The sequence below is a fragment of the Diceros bicornis genome, chromosome 3, assembly GCF_020826845.1.
Source record: "Diceros bicornis minor isolate mBicDic1 chromosome 3, mDicBic1.mat.cur, whole genome shotgun sequence".
Lineage (NCBI taxonomy): Eukaryota > Metazoa > Chordata > Mammalia > Perissodactyla > Rhinocerotidae > Diceros > Diceros bicornis.
Window position 1 is genome coordinate 79,512,481 of NC_080742.1, and position 21,056 is coordinate 79,533,536.

The 21,056-nt window shown below is 38.2% G+C and overlaps 1 protein-coding gene and 1 long non-coding RNA gene across 3 annotated transcripts in view; one reads left to right on the forward strand and one right to left on the reverse strand.

The window, feature by feature from the left end:
- Positions 1 to 21,056, forward strand: part of MKLN1 (muskelin 1) — a 315,619-nt gene that overhangs the window by 38,827 nt on the left and 255,736 nt on the right. The gene's annotated exons all lie outside the window — the stretch shown is intronic.
- Positions 17,294 to 19,132, reverse strand: LOC131397370 (uncharacterized). Its single transcript, XR_009216752.1, has 3 exons — positions 18,987 to 19,132; positions 18,034 to 18,146; positions 17,294 to 17,494 (listed from the first exon to the last, which is right to left on the reverse strand). It is a non-coding gene; the product is annotated as an uncharacterized LOC131397370 (long non-coding RNA).

Here is a 21,056-nt window from a genome sequence, read left to right on the forward strand (position 1 = left end):
CAATGTAAGCAAAAGTGTACAGTAAGAAAGTGCAGAGCTGGTTCAGGAAACTTGTTAGACAGGAAGGCACAGTTAATTCTGAATAATAATGGGAGATAAATTTTGGCTCCTAGATTAGAATCAGATTGTGGTAGAGCTTGAATTTCATTCTAAAGAATTTTGACCTTATTGTTGGGATGGGGGCAGCAAAGATAAAGAACAGACCCATAAATAATCAACTTTGCTCAGATGATTGCTGACAGCACTGAGTGGTATGAGTGGTGAGCAGAAAGATAGAAGGCTGAGAGATCATTTAGAAAATTGTTATGGTAAAGTTTGGGCAATGGGAATGAATAGAGAAGGCAGACACAAGAGACATTTTGGAGGGAGAATTGACAGGGCTTGGTGACAATTAGTTCTGGGATGCAAAAGATGACTGAGGTTTTGAGCACTGATGAGTCAGAGCATGGAGATGCTGAGAATGTAGGAGGTCTGCCGGGAAAGATACTGAGTTCGGTGTTGAGCATATTTAGTCTTCTCTGAACACATCAGCTAATCATATGAAACACAGTCAATTCCTGACTCCTCTCTTTCCAAAACCCTTTAATGCCTTCCTATCCTACTCAAAATAAAAGTAAAATCCTTACAATGGCCAATAAAGCCTTACATGTCCTGGCTGCCCACTTTCCCTTTGATCTTATCTCCTTCTGTGCCCCCATTTTCCCAATGGACAGGAGCCACCCTGGCCTTCTCGCTGTTCCTCAAAGACAGCCCAGCTTGAATCTGCCTCAGGGCCATTCTTGGTGTTTTCTCTGCCTGAAACCCTCTTTCCGCAGATGATTCTCATACCTTACTCCCTCACTTCCTTCAACTCTTACTGAAATGCCACATTTTTGGAAGGGCCTTTCCTGATCATCCTACATAAAACAGCAACCACCAAACCCCTTTGCCACTTTCCCCTCTCCTCACTTTGCTGTCCACCATTGTGAACATCTTATCATCATCTGACATACTATGTATTTACTTGTTTATTATCATGACCTAGAAACTGAAGTTGTAAAAAAAAAAAATTAATAATGTAATAATCCAATGTTTTCAAGGCTGCAGTGAGGTTTGTTACTCTCACACACCATTCTTGGGACTGTACATTGATACAATCCCTTTGAACAGCAATTTGGCAGTAAACATGAAGAGTCATAAAATGTTGATGAACTGGAACATTTTATGTTTTGAAAATTCTGAAAACCAAATCTAAGAGGATAATCTAAAATATGCAGGAAAAGGTATATTGATGTGATATTTATAATATCAAAAAATTGGAAAGATTCTAAACATCTAATGATATAAGGAGATAGTTAAATTAAGTAAATTACTGTTCATTAACTTAATGATATACTGTTCACTTGTTAAAAGGATAGTGATGAAAAGCTGGTTAGCAACAAGGAAAATGCTTTTGAGACAATGTTATATTTAAAAGCACAGGATCCACAATTGTATACAGTGTGATTTCAGTTACCTTTAAATATGCATACGAGAAAAGACTAGGAGGAAATTAACCCAACTGCTGATATTAAATGCATTAGGCTAATGGGATTATAGGTGGCTTATTTTTTCTAAATCCTTCAAATGTTCTGTATTTAGGTTATCTGCTTTCTGTAGTGTGGTTATTTTATGTTTAAAATAATAATTTTTTTAAATAATCAAAAGAAACTGCTGCTACAACTCAACTCACCCTCTAGACTGCATTGTCAGGTACCAAAGGAGAGTGTGAGTATCCAGGCCAATGGAACCTGCCTTTATGACTGAGAGCCACTGACACCAATGGCTGGTCCTACAGCTTTAGTCGCCCAAGTCTCAGCTCCCCCACCTCCTCCTTTCTGACTTCTTCTTCTTCTCCACTTGCCTACATAAATTTAGGCTGCGTCCTCCTGGTTATGATGGTCACAATCATGAAACGATGAAGGCTGACAGAGCACAACTTGCCCCATGTGTCTTAACATATTTATGTGCATGGACTGAGGCTAAACTGCCTTATCCATGTCTCCCTCTGTTTTTTCATTTTCTCTTATTTTAGCTACCCCTCCTCCACTGGTAGACATTTAGGGTTCCTACTTTGCTCTTCTCCGCTGTGCTCATCACCTTCTGATATATTATGTATTTACTTGTTTATCATCGTGGCTTAGAAACTGAAGTGGTTAAAAAAAGAAAAAAGAAATAATCCAGTCCACCTACTAAGTGTCAATTAAGCTTTTTATCCCTACAAGCCAGCAAAATAGGTGTTACTCACATTTTAGGGATTAGGAAAGTGAGGCTTAGAGAGGTTAAACAATTTGCCCAAGTTCACTTACCTAGGAGGTTACCAAGTTGGAATTTAAACCCTTATCCTTCTGACCTCAAATCCTATGCCCTGAGCCTGTACATTGACGAACACACATTAATTATTAAGATAGCCCAAGTTGATTTATTGTATAATAGTCTCCCAGGTGAAGTAAACAATTGAATAACTTAATAATTCAACCTGAAATTCTCAATCAATTGATGCCAAATGTCTTTGCATCAGAATTAACTAGCTCATTGCTTTGGACTTGTTCTGTGTATGTCCAGAGTGTTTCAATACCTATTTGAGACCCTAAAATTAGCAGTTTGAAGCATTTTAACTATTTTGATTATCTGCAGTATTCTAAGTATTTAGTTATTAACTAAGATGATTTTATCTGTTTTGATTAACGGCCTCAGTTGAAGCATTTAAAAGCTCTCCTGTAAGTCCAATAGCAACTTTTTTGATAAAACAAAATCCTTACTTATTAAATATTAAGTTAAGTCCTTCCCATTGATTATTTGGACTTAAGAATTGAGACTATTAATAGAAGACACATAAGATGTCAAAAGGAATATAAAATCCAGTTATGATTAATACTAATTCAGAGGAAATTTGTAACAAAAAGAGATTTTTCCATTTAATAGCCCATTTATTTCATGCAACATTTTAATAAAGATTCTAAGCAAATTCGTTGTAATGAGACTGAAGGACTGGACTAGAATTTTCCAAGAAATATTGCTCATACTGTTCACCATTATAACAGCTCAACAGTGTTGTGTCTTGTCTGCCTTCTTTGGCTGAAGTCCCTTGTAGAAAACCCTTTCAGCTCCTGACGCCGGCATGAGAAGCCATAACACGATCATCCTCATCATAGCGAACATTTTTGAGAACTTACTGTGAGTCAGACTTTGCTACATACTGCACTTGATTATCTCATTTTAATGCTCAGAATCCAATAAAATAGGCACTACTGTTGTATCCATTTTATAGCTAGATAAAGAAACTGAGGAATAGAAGTTCTAAGTAAATTATTCAAGAGCATTTAAAATAACACAAGATATTGGTTGTTTCCCCTTCTCTGTGATCTGAGAAAATAACTTTTTAAAAAGGAATGTCAAGTTCGACTTTATAGCTTTTATGTTAAAAGGAAAAGTGAAAGGTTTTTAGAATTGCTGTGCCCGTTATGCCGGTGATTAATTCCGTTGGAGAAGTCGTTCAGTGAGAGTTGAAATTTTAGATGTAAAAAGTCTGACAGAGTATGTTGTTCTTGGATAGTCTGTGCTTCCCTCATAACCCTTTTTCCCATCAGCCTGCGCTGTAAACTTCCCTTCACTGTAGGAATGTTTTCATCTCAGAGTTTTTAACTGGTGGAGCTGTCCTTGGTCTGGGAGGTCAGAGAACAGTTTTGCCTAGGGTCTCTAACTTCTCACAAAGTTGCTGCACTTCTCAGTTGATTTGTAGAAATCTGCCAACCCATCATGCAGAAGAGATTGGGAGAATGTTTAGGAGAGGCTATGAAAACTCTAAATACTTCATTATAGTACATTTTTATTTTTCTCTCCATTTAAGCAGAGCTTTCCCACTTTGGATCAGGAAATAGGAAACCTGAAGTTCACTTACTCAATAAAATAGTTTTGAATATCTACTTTGTGCATAATACAGTTCTAAACACCACACAAAGATAAAGATAAGCTCCTGCCCTCAAAGACTTTACATTCCAGTAATAAGACACTCACATATAAAAAGTTCAACAACCCAGCATCATAAAGAGATGGATCAGAAGCCAATAGAGTGACATAGACACCAAGACTTAGAAGTTCAAGACAGGGTAATGGGTGAGGGGAAGATGCTAAAGCAGTGAGGGGGGTAGTTTCAGGGGAGAAAGGAAATTTCATATAGGCCTTGAAGAGGAGGAAGCTAGCCATGGAACAGAGTGTCCAGTTTACCCTTACTTACCTAAAAACGAAATAAACAAAAACTGTATATGTATATTAAATGCAGAGAGAAAGAGCTGAAAGGATACCTAGCAAATTGCGAGGAGGGGAGTGCAGTCAGCAGGTGGTGGGGGAGAGGAAGGAAGGGCTAGAATTCATAGGGACTTTCAGTTTTTACTGTATATACTTCTATATTGTTTGAATATTTTTACAAAGAGAATGTAGTCATGCATTATGTTGTCTAATAAAAAATACAAAATTTACTAAAAGGACCAGTAGGCTTGGGTTTGTAGAGCAAAAAGAAGATATTCTAGGTGAGAAGAACAGCTTGAGGCAATGCCTGAAGGCAGAAAGGTACAGGGTGTATTTGGGGAACGGTGAGTAGACGAGTGGGACCAGCATTGAAAGGATGTGGTAGGAGTGTAGATTGGGGTCAGTGGAGAAAGGCTGTGAATGCAAGACCTAGGAGTGTGAGCCTTCCTCCTTTGACCAGAAGCAATGAAGAGCCTTTGAAGAGTTTGGTTTGGGGGTTGGTTAATCTAGCTGCTCAAGGATTAATTTATTAGTGAGCATACTTGAAGCCTCAGCAAAGTTAGACGATATGAATTCAAATTGACCTATCTTGCACACCACGAAAGCCCATAGAAATGTCTCCTGTGGTAACTGCAGCAAGAAAGGCTCTGACTTATGCAAACCTGTTGTTAGACTTTTCAGGAACCACTGTAAGATGGAAATGCTGTCAAATGCAATTGGGGGGCAGCCACGTGTACCTGATCCACAGTATTACTTTCACCATAAATCTTTGTGTAATGTTTGACATCTATGATGAATAATTCAAATGTATGAGGGAGAATTCAATCCCTAGCATACGAGATATGACTGAGTCAAATTTGTAAAATTTGAGTAAAAATTACTTGATTTTAAAAGTGAAAATCAGATATATTCTGTAATATGGTATTTGTTTTACTTAATTTGTCATTTCCTTGGGTGAATTGGAAAAATCAATATTTTCCTTAGACTTGTGTTTATAATTATAGCATTACTCAAAGACTGTATGTGTACACATCATATTTTATTCATACACACACACACATTGATACAACAGAAACAGTGTAACAAAAATCTTTAGCTACCTGGGAGTGGGGAAGTAACACTCCTACAAGCCAGTCTTGAAGGAAACATTAAATCTAATACGAGGAAGAATACTGTAGCTAGTTAAATCTTGAGTCATGCATTGTGACTCATTTTAAATGATTGGATTCTGGGCAAGATGAATTTCTTTATTGACCAAAAAGTGGAAGAGGGACATATCAGAGTCCCAGAATGGTGATGTGAGTTAGGTTTTGAAAAACATGGTTTTCATCTACTGCAAATTATCTTGTAACCAGAAGTGATGCTTGAGGAAGAAACTGACAATGGAATTTAGTTTTCACTTTTCACTTTCCTCCTTCTTCGAACTTTGGAGACTTTTAATCCTCATCTTTCCCCTCACCACTCCCACCACACTCTGTCTGTCCTTTTTCAGAGAGGCAGATGGAATTCTTAGTAGGCAAAACTGAGTTTCCCTGCCTGGTGAAGGGAAAACAAATAGCAGGAGACAAGAAAGATTCAAAAAAGAGTTACAAATTCCATGGAAAGAAAGATTCCTGATTTCATATGTAGCATTTTCCTCAGAACCCCTTCTCTGTTCTTAATCCTTCTTTATTCTTTAAAATTACTTTGTGGCTTCTCTTCCCATCACAAGGATGAGGGCAGCATGAGACATGTGACCTCCGTGTGTTGGGAGAAAGCAAGAATGCCAGATGATCTTGTGCCTTACATGATTAGATAGACTCAAACAAATTTTAGGAAGACAGTTTTGGGAATAAACAAAAAAAAATGAACCTTTAAAGAAAATCTTCTACATCAGAAAAAAATCTTCTAATCAGTTTAATGTAGTTCTTAACACTGATTTTATCAACTCAATCCAGTAAATACGTACTACTATCTGCCAAGTTAAATTTTAAAAAATTCACATAGTCCTAGCAGCGTTGATAATCAACAGAGTTTACAAAAGAAGTACAGAATCTCAGCTTCTAGCACAATTCAGACAGGGAAAGTCTGTTCTCTGCCTCTCTCTTCTCTGTTTCAGTCTCTGTCTCTCCTCCCCAGTCTGCCTTCCTCCCTGATAAATGGGTACCCTACATGTATCTTCATTTGGGAAACAATACGTTGTTTGAATTTCATCTGAGTAAGTCTGAAACCTCATAGTTGGAAAACACTTCTTCCTGAGCTTGATGTTCTACACATAGAACGAAGACAGAGCTTCTATGAATGACAACAGCTTAAGCAAAGGCTGAGAAAGGATACTTATGAGTGCGGAAGAGAGTGAGAAGGTCATTCTAAGCAGAAAGATGGGAGCTGATTTTGCAATGACACAAAACTTTTTGAAGAGAGGAAGGAGTAGAGATTGGCGAAGACTTGATACACTAAGATAATTTTGAGAGAAATTAGGAATAGCTAGAGAGGAAATATTTTGGAACACAAAAATAGTAATAATAATCACCCTCAGTTTGTCTATTTGTACATCAATGTGTTTGAGAAGAAACTTACAAAAATATGCAAAAACATAAATATCACTCTGCTGATGCTGTTACAGATTCCCAAAAGCAAAGGAACAAATACCCCATTCATTCCCAGTTGACATCAGTTTATCTATGGTTTGTAACCTAAAATGAGTTGGAGGACTTACTACTTTAGTTTATTTCTGCTTTCCTTCCAAGTTCAGGGATAGACATATAAGTTTTTATATATTTAATATTTTTATTAAATTTACTTTTATAAAAATATATAAACAGTGAATACTCATATCCTATATATTTATAATTTACTTATATGAAACAATTATTAAAATATACAATTAATAGTATTCTTAAATAGTCATATATTTCCATTTATTAAAATACTTGCCCATGAAAATACTATCTTTTCATCAACTGTTTAAAAATATTTAAAATACTTCAATATTTTGCTTTTGTGTTATTAAAAATGTTTTAAGAATTTTTTTAAAAAAGATTTACATAAGTGTTTTTTCTTTTTCTAACCAACAACTAAATTTAGAGGTTTTGTCTTATGTCACAAACAATCCTTGTTGGTACAAAAAGTTTACGTTTTGGGGGCCTGTAGAGACTTCTTGTCCTTTAAGCCTTATTTACAAAGTTTTTGTCAATTGTTTCCTAATGTCCCTCATATTAGCTCGCCAGCAATAAGCAAAAATAAAGCTGGAACTGTGTCAAAAAAATCCACTGGTCCACATTCATCCTTCTTTAGCAGAGTTTACTCAATAGTGTTCCCCATTCACTGTGCCAACCAACAGAAACAGCTAGTTGTCTGAAATGAAGAATAATTGGAAACATGGTGCCGGTTTCTTTTTCTGCAAGTAACAATTCATCCATTTAACATTCTTTTGGTGCTCTTGAATTCTGTGCTAGACGGAGTTGTGTTCACTGTTCAGCTGAGGCCAATCAGAGAAATGTTAACCTTCTCTCCTGTCCTGACCCTCCCAGTGTGAAACGGTAACGGCCATCCGATGGCTTGGCACCTCTACCTAAAGTTAGTTTCATGTGGCGCTCGAAGCTTTGTGTGGGTAAATGGACATCAAGCTGGAAAACACTAGGCTGGGAGGGATAATAATTATTATAAAAGATAAAATTTCTACTGTTATGATCCCTACTTTATAGACAAACAAAGCCCAGGAAGGTTAAGTAACTTGCCCAAGGTCACTCTGCCAGCAGGCTGTAGAACAGGCTGTCTGGTTCCAGCACCTTTCTTTACATCCTACGCTACAATATGCTTTCATCTTTTATGGCCAACTACATGATTAATTCTGTAAATGTTCCATACACATATAAAAAATTGCATATTCTTTTTTTGTAAGGTATAAGTTTATGGTTTTTATACTACATACTAATCACACATGTATACTCATATATGCATGCATGTATAATAAGCTTATGGATATCATTATAGTCTTCTATATTCTTGCTTGTTTTTAATTTCATATTTTATCAAATTCTGAAAGAGGTATATTAAAATCTACTACTGTGGTTGTCATTTCATCAAATTCTGCTTGTCTTTCTAGTGGTTTTGATTTTTAAAAATTTTGTGCTATGTTTTTTAGTGCATACTAGCTGACGACTATTATATTTTTTTCACGTTTATATCTGTACCACAGGAAATTGAGCTGCCTGCATATAAAATGATACCCAAATAATAGTGGCTTAAATAGAAATGTATTTTTCTCGAACATAAAAGATAACTGATGGACAGAAGTTCAGGGCTGATATAGTGGCTCCATGTTCACCTGGAATGCAAAGTCCATTTGTCTTTCTGCTTTGCCAACTTTAGTATGTGGTGTCCATTCTATAAGTCATAGTTGCAAGATGGCTCCTGCAGCTCCAGCCATCACATACATATTCCAGTCAGGAAGGAGGAAAAAGAAGTTCAGAAAGGAGTAGCTTCCAGATGAATTTGACTTCAGCAAGCCCCATCCACTAATCTCGGCTTACAATTTATTGTCCACCCCTAATTATAAAAGAGGAAGGGAAATTAATTTGTGTTTAGCTGGACACATTGCTGTGCCAAATTAAATTGAAGTTTTGTAGGCAAGGGTGAAGAGGAATAGGCATTGCATAGGCATCAGCAATCTCTGCCACAGTGCCTTTAATCATTGCATCCTATCATTCCTATTTTATGCTTTTGGCCTTGAATTTGATATTAGTATTGCCATTCCTGCTTTTGGATTTGCTTGACATATATCTGCCCAATCATTTATTTTCAAACTTTCTCTGTCACTTTATTTGAAGTGAGTTTCTCATACATAGTTTAATTTTGTCTTTATAGCCCAATCTGAAAGTTTGTCTTTTGAAAGGGAAATTCAACTCAATCAAATTTTTAGAGGTAACTGATATATTTATTTTTATTCTTTCCTTTTTATTTTTATTACTTATTATATTTCATTGTTGTTTCCTTTTTCTCCCTTTTCCTTAGGTTTACTGGCTTGATTCTTTTTAAAAGTTATTTCCCACCTCTGTGAAGTTGAAAGTTTCCTATGAAGTGCTTACTTCTCTTAAATAAGCAAATGCTTTTTTCTGACTTAACTGTATCCCTGTATCTCAGAGATTCGTTGTGACTATGCTGAGGAAGAAATGCAGTTTATTTCTTCAACAGTAAAGTAGGTAATTGGCACTGTGTAATAATTGAGGAGCTTTATTTTTCTCACTCCCTTCGACGTCACATGTAGACATGTTTAAGCAGAGCCGGAAAGGAGCCCTGTTTTGAGTGAGCACCACCCCTGTGCGTAGCACTCCCAGATTCCTTTCAGAGTCTGACTGTTGAAGGAAAAAGGAAAGCTATCATCCCAGATGCTAAAAGTCCACATAGGAATGAATTATGATACGTATTCATCCTTACATTTCTCTTAAGTTTTTACTGAAGGCAAAACAAGTTATCATGGGTGATAAAGCAAATACAACAATGAGTAACACTGCACTACATTTTGAGGCTTACGATCCCTAATGCATTTGCTTTAAAAGTTTTAAAATCTCTTTCCATGGAAGGCTTGAGTTCCATCAAGTTTGTTCTAGTTCTGTGAGGAACTTGCGTATGAAATTTAGCTTTAGATTACTTGGTGAAATTATTAAGCCTTTTTTGATACCTTTATGTTTACATGAATATATTACTTCTGAAAAGAGCCTTTTTTCTCTCATCTGGCTCCAAATTATACCTTCCACGTCATGCCACAGCAGTATACTTGTTCCCAAGAGCAATCAAAGATCTTAAAATTAAGCAAATGGTACAAGTGTTACCATCTAGGTAGGAATTGTGCTGTTTTTACCATGGAGAACAGTATGAAAGAAGAAACCAAAGTTTTGCTCAAGACATATAACTTCTACCCAACCACATCATTCTAATTTACTTCTTTTTAAAAATTATTATTATTTTAGATTCCCTCCGGGTATGATTTGGCTACAAATGGGTATACATTTTGATAAATCTTAAAATAATAATTCTATACAGCAACTCTTTTGTTTTTTTTTAAAGATTTATTTATTTATTTTCCCCCCAAAACCCCAGTAGATTGTTGTATGTCATAGCTGCACATCCTTCTAGTTGCTGTATGTGGGACGCGGCCTCAGCATGGCCGGAGAAGCAGTGTGTCCGTGCGCGCCTGGGATCCGAACCCGGGTGGCCAGCAGCGGAGTGCGCGCACTTAACCGCTAAGCCACGGGGCCGGCCCAACAGCAACCCTTTTGTACTCTGCAAAAATTTTTATTAATTTATATATATAGAAAATCAATTGAATAAATAAGCTATTACATACAAGAAACTCTCCACCTTGAGACGTTTGGGTTGTACTGTTTGTGGCTGGGTCTCTCTCTCCCTTTAGTATCGACAATGGAGTGCACCTCTCATTCTGCCACTCGCTATGTTGCTGGGGCAAAGGGACAAAGAATCAGTTCTGTTGTTGGAAGTGCCTCCCTTCTCATTACCACTAATTTCCTGCAACATTTCAGGCAAAGGGAGCAAGGCATGGTGTCATAGGAAGAGAATAATTAATAAATTAATAAATTAAAAATCTACCACTTCTTCCTCTGCTTAAGTATTTTTCCTCTAGTATTGATGGTGAAAGGGACTGGCCTCACTTCGGCCAGAGGAGAAGTGAGAGAGATTTAAGAGTGAGAAAGAAATGTGTCTGATGAAAATAAAATTATTTTAGGAAAATATGTATAAACAAACATATTATCAGATTTGAACATTAAAATTTATTGGCATATAACATGAGTTTAATTTTACTGGCTACTGATGTCAATTAAAAATGAGGCTTCGGGGCCAGCCCCATGACCTAGTGGTTAAGCTCAGCGTGCTCTGCTTCTGGCACGGACCTACACCGCTCATCAGCCATGCTGTGGCAGTGACCCACATACAGAATAGAGGAGGATGGGCACAGATGTGAGCTCAGGGCGAATCGTCCTCAAGCAAAAAGAGGAAGATTGGCAACAGATGTTAGCTCAGAGCGAATCTTCCTCAGGAAAATAAAGTGAGGCTTCACAAGGTTGGCCATATGTTGAAGCTGGGTGACTGTTCATAAGGATGGAAGTTCATTTTTACTCTTCTTTCTACCTTTGGGTATGTGTGAAACTTTCCATAATAAAAAGTGTTAAAAAGAAAATAAATGAGATTTCAGAAAACTGTTCTGGATTGGTTAATTCTTAAAAAGAGATTCCTCTTTTTATGCCCCTTAAAAAGAGCATCATAAATGTGTTCATCGATGGAGTTCAAAACTGGTCTAGATTCAATCTGTCAAAAAAATGCTTCAATATATACCCTGTATATAAGTCCTGCAGTTGACATTCTCTGATTGAACTTGGAAAAAAAATAGGCTTACATAGCTTTCATGAATTAATTGAAAATACTGAAATTAAAAATTTTCAGTGAGTTATGACAATACTTAGCAGAAACAAGTCATCAGTTCTCTAGTTATTTTTACTTTCATGTTATTCCCCAGAGTATTAGGTGGGGAATCAGAAATCTCTATAAGCTAATTCCTAGAATATACAGCTTACTTTATGTCTTAGTGTCTCCATTTTTTTCTCCAGTTAAGTGAGAAAAAACCCTGTGACTAAACTTTATATCTTCCAGAAGAATTTGGGGAATAACCACGTTTGAAAGAAGATTTTTCTAACGTATCATATAGAATTTTGTTACTACAGAGAGATTGTCTTCTTTGCTAAGAGCAAATAGAAAATAAAGATGATGAATAAATGAATCATTCTAAAAGTCTGTTTCATAGTGTCATCTCTTTGTAAAATTTCTCATGTAAGTTGCCACGTTTTTCATTTTCTTCTCAGCTGGCCTGGGCTTAGAGCAATGACCTGCCACTCTCATGTATCAAGTATGCACCAGAATATGGAAAAATACATAATCCTTGTCCAGGGTACAATTCGAGTGGGCTGATATAGCACAAGAAAGGTTCTGAAACTCTGTGGGTTACAAAGGCATTGGTCTCTGGGAGCCCTGAGTGATAGATGTAACCATGGTATGCCTTGTGACTTTGTTGGCTGGTTTGCTTAGATTTCAATCACATTTTAAGGTAGCTATGGGGCGAAATGCACTAGGGGACAATTCACACAGTATCAGGAAGTTGTGGAGTGGTTTGCCACTCAGATAAAATTAAATCCTGAGAAATAAAACTCCTAAAGGAATTGAATATAGGAGAGAAGGGAAGACAATACCTTATCATTAAAAATCAATCACATATTTACTAAATGCCCTTCTGATGATTTTTTACATTTCAGTAGCTAAGAAATCTTGGTTTACAAAATACTTTCACATATGTTATCTTATTTGATCCTCCTAACAAACCGGTGAGGTAAGTGGGCAATTTTAAGATGAGGAAATTGCATGTCAGAGACTTAAACGCTTCCTGAAGGTCTAACACCCAGCTGAATGGGGCAGGGGGCACAGAAACTACCCAGGCCTCCAGACACTGTCCTGTGGTCTTTCCTGTTGACCACCCAGTACTGCGCTCCTCCATTCTGTGCTTGGTGCTGTGGAGGATTCAAAAGAAGTAAAGACATGATCCCTGCTCCCAATGAGTTTATGATCTAGATGGGAAAATGCAAGTTTTACATAATGAAACAAGCAGAGAATTATTAAGCGTTAAACTGTATGCAAGGGGCTATAAATACAATAACATTTGGATTATTTTAATTGGAAAATTGGGTGCTATAAATTCTACCCAAGCCCTGAAAAATGTGTTTGTAGGTGCACAAGAATACTGGGCAACTGAATATTTCTCAAGTCTTCCGGCCAGCCAATCAATGTTTTCCTGGAGAAGTCCCATGATTAATTATTGATGGAGGTAAGCCTGTCGGGGAGAAAGGGAAAGACAGGATCTTCTTATACCTTATCATGTACTTGCAGGTACAGTCTTGCACAGCTCTGCAGTGACACATGGTTGCTTGCAAGAGCCAGTTCTTGAATTGTCGAATTCTTATTGGTCTCTGTTGTGCCTCAGACTGAGAAGTGGGAGCTTGTGGGAGCTAGTCCCGGCCCTGGCACATCTTTGTTAGGTCCTTCAGGCCATCGATGGAGGCCACCAAGCAAATTGCCTCTTTGCCTCCTCCTATGTACCTAACTGCAAAGGAAGAAAAGAGGAAGAGTCTAGTTTTTTGAAGAAAACTGCCTGGAGGCAGGAGAATGGGCCCATTTGTTCTACCCTCAGAGGGACTATGGACTTAAAGGGTCTGCAGGGACTCTGTGATCACTTTTATTTTCTGATGTCCTAATGCTCAAACCTAAAACTTTCCAAACCCATGTTTGTTTCATAAGCAAAATTCTATTGAAAATATCTGTTCTTTCTTTTTCAGCCGAGCAAGCCTGTCCTCAGAGACAGCTGCAGGCTAGTCACTATCTCTTCCTGTCTCTGTCTTCCCCACTGAGTGGCATATTGCCTGGGAGGCCCCATGGGGACTTACAAAGCCATCAGTGAGTGACTGGCAGCAATCTTTTTAAAAAAATGCACATGGCTGGCCAAGTTCACCAACATTATGGATATTCCTGTGTAGTTTTCTTCAAAATGCTTATTTGCTCAAGTGTCCATTGGAATAGGCCAGCCTGGGTGGATCTACTGTATAATCCTGCTTGCCACCAGGGAAGAGTCAAAACAGCAGTCACATGCTGGCAGGTAGCTGGAGTCGCTCCTCAAGTGTCAATGCATGCCTACTCGAGAAGAGGAGACGGCCGTGGGAGAAATCAGCTTGGAGTTCAGAATGCAACTGTAATGGTCTGTGAATAAATGTGAGGGTGCACTTTGGAGGCACTGTCAGCAGCACCAACAACACTGTTCACTTACCCTGTCACTTACCCTGAGCACTTGAGTGCAAATGTGAATACAATTCTAACTCCTAAACCCAAGCACATAACCACTGCCACTGGATCACCCATGTCTTCAAGGATGCATCCTTTGAATTACTTTCCCAAGAGTGGCAATGGATTTATGCTGAGTCACTCAAGCTTTTATTTCATCCAGTGGTTATGAACATGGACTCTGGAATCAGCTCTGTCACGTACTATCTATGTGACCTTGGGAAGGTTACTTAAAAATTCTCCTTGCCTTCTATTACCCATATGTGAAATGGTGATAATTATACCAGCTACCCCATAAAGTCATTATGAGGATTAAATGAGTTTAGACATGTAAAGAGCTTAGGACATTGCCTGGTACATATTCTGTACTGTATAAGTGTTAGCTATTTTCATTCATTCATTCATCTAATATTAATTTAAAATCTCTGCTCTGGACACTGTTAGGTGTTGAAAAGTAAAGACAAATAAGACACAGTACGTGTCCTCAGTGGGCTTACACTGTATATTACAGGCTTGTGTTAAATTTATTTATCTTTATCTAGCCCAACAGTTGGGAGGTAATAAATGTTTTTGAATGTGTGCTTGGACTAGAGAAACAGGAAAGTATACTGATAATTTCAGTTAAATGACTGTATTTAACAGTGCCTGGCACATAGTAAGTGCCTGGCACCGTATAAATATGATTAGCTGTTTTAATTATTAACTTAGTAGAATAAATGCTGAGACTGAGTGTGCGGACTGGAGGTTGAGGGTGAGGAGGTGGAGGTGCACTCAGGGAAGTCTTCCAAGAGGCAGTATCATTGAGCTTAGTTTTGATCAGCGAGTGGGTGTTAGCCAGTAAGAGAAGAGGGCTAAGTGTGTTCCAGGCAGAAGGAACATTGTGTGCAGAGCTAGAGAGGCGTGAAATAGCACAATACATTCAGGGAGCTCCGAGTAGGCAAGTACGACCAGAGCCCCATCCTCATTGTGACATACAGCGTGCGTTTGTTAAATGAGTATTTGAGATTAGAGGCTGAGAAATGAAACAAAACAAATGAGACATCGCTTGTGTTACCCTGGCCTTTAACATTAACTAAATAACCAGTCAGGGACAAAGTGGCTAGGGAATTTTAAGTTGTTCAGTATAATTGCTTGCCCTGGTACAAATGCTGTTAGTCTCTATACAGCATTGCTCTATAATCAGCCCCTTTTTGTCTTTTGATAGAGGAAGTAAATTCACCTGCTTTACCTGTTTTTTCAAAGTAATTGAGATGAATTACAATAAAGGTGATGGGATTATAGTATGGATGCAGGTGTTTTTGCATAGTAATGTAGATTTCTCTAGATCAGAGGTTAGCAAACTATGGCCTGAGGGCCAAATCCTACCCACTGCCTGTTTTTGTAATTAAGTTTTTTTGGAACACAGCCATGCTCATTTGTTTACACGTAGTCTAGGGCTGCTTTTGCACTAGAACAGCAGAGTTGAGTAGTTGTGACAGAGACTGTATGGCCTGCAAAGCCTAAAATATTTACTAGCTGGCTTTTTCCAGAAAATGTTTGCCAATCCTGCTCTAAAGTCATCTCTTCTAATCTGATGATAAGTAAAAACCACCTAAATATTTAAAACAGGAGATTGAGTTGGTTTAGAACCAACATGCCAACAATAGATTATTAAATTTTTTAAGTTCACTACCAAGGAGAGAAGAATGCAAATATGTTAGCCATGAAGGGTGCAATAAACATGAATAAATGAATGAACATAGATTCTGTGATTGGCCTTCAAATTTGACTCTGAACTTCCTGGCAGTCAGAAAAAAAAGAAGGGAATCTGTCATTGTATTAGTTACCTATTGCTTCATAACAAACGCCTTGAAACTTAGTGGCTTTACTACTTCTCATGAGACTGTGAGTTGGCTGAGTGGTTCTGCTGATCTGGCCTGGGCCCAGTTGATCCTGGTGGGCTTGCTCACGCATTTGTGGTCAGCTGGTATGTTAGCTGTGGGCTGGCTGGTCCGGGACGGCCTCAGCTAGGATGGCTCCTCTCTACTCCACACCATCTCTCATCCTCCAGCAGGCTTGCCTAGACTTGTTCACGTAGCAATGGCAAGTTCCAAGAAAGAAAGTGGAAGCACACACTTAGGCTTAGACATGGAACTGGCACACTGTTACTTCTGTTGCATTCTAGTGGCCAATGCAAGTCAAAAGGCCAGCCTAGATTCAGTGGCCTAAGTGGGGAAATAGAGTCTACCTCTTGATGGGAGGGATGCAAAGTCACATTGAAAGGGGCAAGGAAACAGGAGGGAGAAAATTGGGGCCGTGATTGAAATCAATCAATCAGCATCTAAATCAGCATGTATTCCAGCTATAAATTTTTTAAAAAATCACCTCTGCGGTCTAAAGTGGAACGGCATATTCATTATATATCAGCCTATTCAGCCCCACCCACAGAGATGAATCATCATTGTCTTCAACTAAGAGGACCAATATCCTCTAGCTAATGACAGATGCAGCGGAGGTGTAGAAAGAAGCCTGTCACAAGTGTGGTACATGTCATATGAGACCCAGACCCATATTAAAATGCCATCTTAATGAATTTCACCAGGAAATCAGACTCAGTTTTAATGGGTTAAGGAGATAAGGAAAATTGTTATCACAGAAGTAACCAATGACTAAACTGAACATCAGCCTTTGAGACTAAAGTCTAAATAGCAGCCTTTGAGACTAAAGCCTAAATAGACCTAGATATTCTTGCTGACCATTCCCACTCCCCTCCACTTTGTTATCAGGTGGCATTAAAATTGGTCACTGTATTCAAAGACAACATTGCTATCTATGGATATAGAAGTGATTGAAAAGACAGATAGGGAATAAATATTCTGTTTAAAACTCACTAGCCATGTAATGATTTTTTTTTATTTATTGCCAGAATATCTTCATTATTACCAAACTTGCCTCAATAAATAATGTTAAGTATAAATAGGAGCAGTGATGTCAGAAATCCTCCTTAACTGTTCTTTTCCTGAAAACATGGCCTGTCAGTAAGAAGAAAGTAAACATAAGTCGCCCTTGCTCCTTAGAGTCATTCAGAATCCCCCAAAAATCTAAAAAAAAAAAAAAAAAGCAAAACACAAAAAAACCCAAAACTCTCAAACCACCCAGACAAGTCCCACAGCCTAGGTGTGAGAACATTCTCTCTGGCCCAGAGCCAGTCAGGACGTGTGGCCTTGTTTGCAAGAAGCTGACATCTTTACACTTGGCTTTCCATGGAGCTGCCACCATCAGCCTTCTGTAGTATCAGCAGTAGTGCATAGGGAGGAACATGACAGGATTCAGGGAACTATTAGATGCCTGTTGACTCAGACATCAGCACCAGCTGTGAAGGGAAATATATTTCAACTTAGATACAGTGAAAAGGAACGGAGCTGTTGACATTGAAGAGGTGGGGACAAAACTTGCGGGATACTTGAAGATGACCAGTTTCTGGGAGGGTTGTGGGGAGGTAGGGCTATCTCAGGAAGGAAAAATGAAGCTTCCAAATGAAGCTTGGGTGCAGAAAATCAGAAGTTAACCTTTGGTGGGTCATGTAAAGGTTAAATGATATAACATATCATTTAACTGCTGGAGTACCTAGAAGAGTAGACCTCAACAACTGTTGGTTCCTTTCCTTTCTCTGCATCTCCCACTCACCTTAGGGATTTCTTAAAAACGAAAGACCTGCCAGCCAGCTGACATGGGAAAGATACCAAATAGGATAAGCTGCTGATAGGTGGTAACAATAACAAAATTCACACTTCAGGTGGATGGAGTAGGGCATGTCACTTCTCCTGCCCCTCTCCTCATCACAGCTTGGAGGCAGCACAAAGACATTCCTTCCTTCCTGCAGAGGAAGTGTGTGTGTTCTCTCAGACCTACCTTGGCATTCCTTGATGTCTTAGAGAAGCAGATGACCCTGGCTGAGCAAGACAGTCAGCAGAACAGCAGCCCTTGATGCTGCAATTGGAAATTTCCATTCTTTGCTTGCAGCTCTGAAAAAAAAAAAAAAAAAAAAACGAAAGAGCCCAGTAGCTGGGAAATTTCCACGATGGAAAATTTTAACATATTCTTTAGCTCTAAACTATGCAGGTTTATAGAGACTATTTTTTTTTCTTTTGGCAATTTCCTTCTTTAACAATAATTTATGAACATGGTAACACTACAGCTGTGGGAATCAGGAGGGCAAGATGACTTGGAGGGGATTGAGTACGGTTTGGCTAGTGGGAGGCTGTGCTATACACACATTTGACCACCTGAACCATAGAAATGCAAATCACTACAAGCCCCACAGCTTGGGAACTCATCCAAAATAGAGATAGTTTGCCCTGCAGCACTGCAGAGAAATCTGTGTAGAGACTGGAAGTGGAAAGTGAATGGATACAACTTTGGAAAAGGAGATGGTGAGTTCTGTTGCTGTAAAAAGCAATCTCAGGCAGATTCCTTAGACTACTGCTTCTTAAACCTAAATGTGCATATGGATCAACTGGGAAGCTTGTGAAGCTGTAAATTCCAATTCAGTAGGTCTTGGATGGGGCCTGAGACTCTGTGTTTCTAACTGGCTCCCAGGCAATGCTGATGCTGCCCTTCTGAGGACCACACTATAAGTAGCCAGGCCATAGACAACAGGTCCTCATCAGTATGAGGTCAGCTTGCCTTCAGTAGCAAAACACAGTCACAGGGCGACTGGAGGTGAGCTCCCTTGGAGATGTTTTCTCAAATTGCAAAGCTGAGGTCAAAGAGTAGAACTGAATGTCTTCTGGAAAGATGCTTCATGCGTGTCTGGATAAAGTGGATCTTTTGAAATGGGATGCAAGCAGTTACCAGAAGCCTACCTACTCCAGCAGATTCAAGTTGGTGGTTTCTAGAATGCAATGCCTTTCCAGAGAAACCTCTGTAACAAGTTGGTGGAGATTCCTAAGCTGGTCCTGTCTCCTGAGTGATTCTCCAGCATTCCGGCATGTGGGGTGAAACACCAATGAAATAGCTCCAATTATTGAGGGAAGGCTGTTGGCCAGAATTGTGGAAAGGGGAAAAGGAATCTGGAAAATAAATTACTTCAATCTCAGCCAGAATAATTGTCTTGCTTTTACTGAAATAAAAAGAGAATAGGAGAATATTCCATTTTTTTAACAATTATCTCACCTTTGTGCTACCTATATTACTGAGCTTCAGAAAGAGAGATCAAAATCTGTGGCACTTTTATTCCAGGGTGTTACCTCCAATTGATCTGTAAGTATTTGCTGTGTGTATCTTTAAAGCAACATTTGTCCTATGTTTCATTTTCCATTCAACTGAGTTTTGAATGGGTTATTACTAGTTACTTTTTAAAGTACCCAGGAGCATATGGACAAAAAGGAAGAGGGAGATTATTATCATGAGAATGTGGTGTTGAAATCAGAGTGAAACAAGCATGACATGAATTTGATAATATAATGAAAAGTATTAAAATATATATTAAAAGTAAATATTGTGCTAGTATCCTAACATCTACATAATATTTCTAAATTCTAAGTGGCTTATAGGATCATTTAGGGATTTGGACTTCTGGAGATTGGTTAACATCTTCCCTTTCAAAAATCTTCACTGTGGGGTTAAGGTACGATTCGGCACTGAAACAGACTTCCTGAACTTAAGTAAAAGAGATCACTTTGGTTTTTTTCTTACTATAGGTCTCAATGAGCAATTATTCACGTAAGAACCATCTCACAACCTACAGCCAATCAAACAGAATTTGCTTCATACATCTGAATTCAAGTTTCTTAATAAATCTAATAATTATAATAAAATTTAACATTTTGGAGTGCGCTTACAATAGATGAGGCATTTAATCCTTACAATAAGCTTATAAGATGGGTACCATTATTACATAGATCAGAAACTGGGATTTAGAGAGCTTAAATGAATTATTTGGGATCCATACATTATGGCCAAGCAGAGTAACCTTCTTTGGTCAGCCTCACTTAACTCCAGTGCTTTTTCCAAATGCCACAGCTACATCTCAGCTTCATTTCCCTTATCACGGACAGATGGATAGATACTCCTTCTCAAGTTGAACAACTTCACAGAGCTTGATTCAAATACTGAATGTGTTGTTAGTTGCTTACAGCTGCTATTTCTCTAGCAGTGCAGTAAGTCCAGGCAAACTCTTTTGAAGAGCTCATTAAAACTGCTAAAATAAAGTCTTAGAAGCAGGTGCATTCATTAGCTGAAATGCAGACAATTATGTTAATATCGCATTCAGGTGACAAATTTAAAGCCATCAAAATCATGGAGGCTAAAAGGATTTTCAAAGCTAAAGTTAACTTCTTCCTTTGTAGGGCTCCTTGTTCTGTTAAGCATGTGACTGCCTTGCAGCTGTTGACATGGGGACTTCCAATGTTACCTCACAAGAATAAAGGCGTTTTGCAGTATCATATTTCCTTTACAATTTCTTGGGGCTCTATTCAGGAAAGGAAAGATAAGGAATTGCCTACAACCCTAGTGCTATTTTCTAAATAGGAAATCTAGCACCTTATTTACAATCTATCGTCAGATTGGGCCCAAAGGTAGAGGAGACACATTAATAAGATGGTTAAAATATGTGGATGATGATTCCAGGTTTGCATCAGATGAACCAACAGCTCTTTCACTTTGCCTTTTTTTCCTCAAAGAAATATTGGGCATGATATATGTATGTGATTGTACATACGTATTTAGGTGGCCATACATCGGAATGTTAACAACAGTTACTCTGGAGTGATTTTGGTTTTCTTTTTTCTATGTATTTCTCAAATTTTCTACAATGAATATGTATTACTCTGTAAATTTAAAAATTATCATGGAGCAATTAGCCTCTCCACATTCAGTTGTTTTAACCATAAAATTGGGTTACTATTTAATTGCCTAGCACCTGGGAGCTGGAG